Genomic DNA, 4,562 nt, shown 5'->3' with positions numbered 1-4,562 from the left:
AATAATAATAATAATAATAATAATAATAATAATAATAATAATAATAATAATAATAATAATAATAATAATAATAATAATAATAACATCGAAAAATACCTTATGATTGAGAACTCAGGCTGGAAATTTCCCCAAGACACTTGATGAAGGCTTGGCGGGTATATCAGCCGAAACGTTGTGTTAACAACAAACAAGATGAGGACAAATATCCCTCAAATGTAAATAATGTAAATAAGGTAAATAACCTACATAATTTCTCATCTCTTAAATATAGAACTGAATCCATCTATCTGTCTATCTCTCAATCTCTCTCTCTATATATATTCAAATGTATGTATGTACGTATGTATGTACGATAGTCTTCTTTCAGTCACCCCTATCCAATTACAAAACATTGATCAGCCCAGGGCTATAGTAGAAGTTACTGAATCAGATACCAGGGGTTGTTGTCTTATGTCCATGATATATGTTAAGGAAATATATTTCGTATCTTGCCAACAAAAATGCCAACTTTATTATAAACTTCTATGTTTTTCAAATGGTTGTCGCAAGAGAGAGAACTGGTTTTTATTTTTAATTTATTTTAAACTTCACAAGAAAGAGTGAGCTCTGTTTTCTCCATTGAAATGGGTTGGCGCCTCCCCATAAATGGAAAAAGATTAAATCAGATAGTCGGGTTAGCAGTAGCAGCAACAGCAACACTAACTGAAAGCTGCTAAACTATATTTGTGTCAGAAACAGCACAATAGCTGCATAGCTCCCAGTGTGTGTGCGTATACACACACACACACACACACACACACATATATATATATATATATACATATACATATATATTTATTTATTTATTTATACAATTAATATATATGACTGTGCGATGCACTGGCAAAAAAAACTGTCAACAACAAAACCTAAAGAATCCAGTACACGCGTACACACCGCCCTACAAACAGATATACGCACACACATATATGTATGCACACACACACACACGCACACGTTCAACAAAATTTATATATAAAAACACTCAACAATGTTATTTTAAAAAAATATATTTTTTATCTTCGCACAGATGTACAGGAATGTAAATTGCAAATTTAACGCTCGTTGCGCATTTAGTAGTGCAGCTTCGCTTTTCTCCGAAACAATTTTCGTGCTTTTAATTTACCTTGACAACCACAACGGCTCGACCTGTTTCTGGTGATACATAAGTGCCAAACGTCCATCCTCCAGTAAATGGCATTTGCGTTCCTTTTGGCAATCATTACGAAAGTTGTAAAAGAAAGAAAGAAAAATTAGTCATGAAGGAACTAAAAAATAATTTAGAATCTTAACACATTGAAAAGAAACGAAGTTATTACGGAAATATGTTTTAATTCAAAAACAGGGTAATATGAATAAACAGAGAAATCATTTTATAAAAGGGAAATGAATATCGAAATAAATATTAAACATCGTTTTTTTGTAAAATTATGAAATATGAATATATATTGAATACTTGTGATCGTTTGATGGGAGTTAGATTGTCTTGTGAGCGGAAGTGAGGAGTGAGAAAGAGTGCAAGTGAAAATACATTTAATGATAGGAGTAAGAAAAATAAATAGAAGTGATCTCAATGGAAACATGGTAACTAGAGAGGGAGAGAGACAGCCAGGCAACCATTGAGTCACGGAAAGGCAGAGAGGAGAGAAATGTGTGGGTTGTGAGCAAAGATGATGTTCAAGCATAAAATAAAGGTGACAATTTTTAATAAAATGTCTTTTTAATTAAAATATATTTTAACAAGTGGTATCATTTTTGATTGAATAAAAATGAGTTAAAATCAAATAGGAGATCCCAAACAGAACAAGACCAACCTCTGACTCAAGACCCCAAAGACGGAGCAAAATGATGGAACGTGTAGGTATAGTTTATTGAAAATCAGGTCAAGGATTGAGTCTTACGTTTCAATAGACCATTTAATCTACAGCATGTATTCAACTCAACACTTTCCTATCAGTCATTGGAAACAATTCAACGCGCGCGCGTGCACACACACACGCACACACACACACACAAACACACACACATAGAGACACGCACATGTTATGACATTACGTCACTAAAACCTTTTATTCAAACAAATTCGTTTATCGTTTCACTGAGTCTGAGCTAGTTAAATACCCACCGGCTATTGTCAATGTATCACTTATATCCTTTCATATAAATATCTACCAACCAGACACGAGAATACCTCTTCCACACACCGTTGAACCTGTAGTGTTTGCATATACTTTACAACAAACCGGATCATGAAATGAAAGCAATTGTATGTATATATATATATATGTAACACAATATACGCAACATGAATAAGATTTCGGCAGTTAAGAAAGGCGAAACAGTAAAATACGAAATACGATAAGTATTATTGTTAGAATGACATTAAACATAATTGTAGAAATGATAGACAAGATTAAAAGCTTCCTAGACCAGATTCTGCGTTTATGTAAGATATTACTTGAAATTGAGTCATCGTTATTTTAAACCTTCATTACATTAAGCGTGTGATATTGATCTTACATTGTTACATGTGTGTGTGTGTGTGTGTGTATGCATGTGTGTGTATGCGTGTGTGTGTGTGAGAGTGTGTGTGTGTGTGGTGTGTGATGTGTGTTTGTGTGTGTGTGTGTGTGCGTGTGTGTGTGCGTGCATGTGCGTGTGTGTATATATATTTATTGCTAATAGAGAAAGAGCTGTTTCTAGCTTACATCCAAGACTGCTTCACCGGAATTTTAAAAACATCATCAAGGTATTGGTGCATGTTTGTGTATATATATGCAACAGTTGATTCAGTGCATCTACAGATTTCTATATTTTGCTTGATGCTTATTTACTCATGCATATATAGTTGCATGCATACTTAAATGCTATAATTTTTTGATAGTTTTACAAATTTTAACAGTTCCATTGAGTTTCTAAGTAGCTTTGACTTTTCTGGTTTCGAGAAGTATAATCTCACAAGGCTAGTGATTCGACAGTTTGTTACAAATCCTAGTACCCTAATAATTCTATGCATAAACGTAGACATGTAATCCGAGTTGAGTAACCATTAACTTCTCAGTAGTTCAGTGCAAGCATTTTATTTTTCGCTGATCTTTAGCTTTATGCTGACATCCGCAAGGGTACAGATTTCCACTACTCTGTACAGTTTCTCTTCCATGTCCCAATCACTATGTCTGGTCTGTTATGTTTACATTTTATATGGCTTTTCACTGATACATTCTATCAGTACGCTTTCGTATTTTTAGTGGTTATGGCTTCTTCTTTAGGTTCTTATTTTTTTGGCCCCGGCTTATCAGGGTGAGACATTTGTGGGTTGTGAGCAAAGATGATGTTCAAGCATAGAATAAAGGCGATAATTTTTAATAAAATGTCTTTTTAATTAAAATATATTTTAACAAGTGATATTATTTTTGATTGAATCAAAATGAGATAAATCAAATAGGAGAGCCAAAACAGAACAAGACCAACCACTGTCTCGAGACACCAACGACGGAGCAAAATGATGGAAATACAATTTGAACTGGCGAAGGAGGAGAATTGCCAAGAAGATTTCTAAGAGACCACTAGAGACCATTTCGTTGTCTGTGGCAGTTTGTTTCAATTTCATTCTCTGATGTGCTACATGACTCATTGTACAGACGCCTCACCAAAACATCGTATCTGGACTCCAAACTAGCAAGTCGAAATCAATCGTGAAATAATTCACGTCATTGGCATGCATACGTGTGTGTAAGTGTGTATGTGTGTGTGTGTGTGTGTGTGTGTGTGTGTGTGTGTGTGTGTGTGTGTGTGTGTGTGTATACGTGTAGGTATAGTTTATTGAAAATCAGGTCAAGGATTGAGTCTTACGTTTCAATAGACTATTTAAATCTACAGCATGTATTCAACACTTTCCTCTCAGTCATTCGAAACAATTCGACACGCATGCACACACACACACACACACACACACACACACAGAGAGGCATACACATGTTATGACATTACTTCATTAACACTTTTTATTCTTCAAACAATTTCGTTTATCGTTTCACTGAGTCTGAGCTAGTTAAATACCCACCGGCTATTGTCAATGTATCACTTATATCCTTTCATATAAATATCTACCAACCAGACACGAGAATACCTCTTCCACACACCGTTGAACCTGTAGTGTTTACATATACTTTACAACAAACCGGATCATGAAATGAAAGCAATTGTATGTATATATATATATATGTAACACAATATACGCAACATGAATATGATTTCGGCAGTTAAGGAGGTGGAAACAGTAAAATACGAAATACGATAAGTACTATTGTTAGAATGACATTAAACATAATTGTAGAAATGATGGACAAGATTAAAAGCTTCCTAGACCAGATTCTGCGTTTATGTAAGATATTACTTGAAATTGAGTCATCGTTATTTTAAACCTTCATTACATTAAGCGTGTGATATTGATCTTACATTGTTACATATGTGTGTGTGTGTGTGTGTGTGTGTGTGTGTGTGTATGCATGTGTGTGTATGCG

This window comes from Octopus bimaculoides, chromosome 22 (genome assembly GCF_001194135.2).
Source record: "Octopus bimaculoides isolate UCB-OBI-ISO-001 chromosome 22, ASM119413v2, whole genome shotgun sequence".
NCBI lineage: Eukaryota > Metazoa > Mollusca > Cephalopoda > Octopoda > Octopodidae > Octopus > Octopus bimaculoides.
This window is presented reverse-complemented; position numbering follows the sequence as displayed.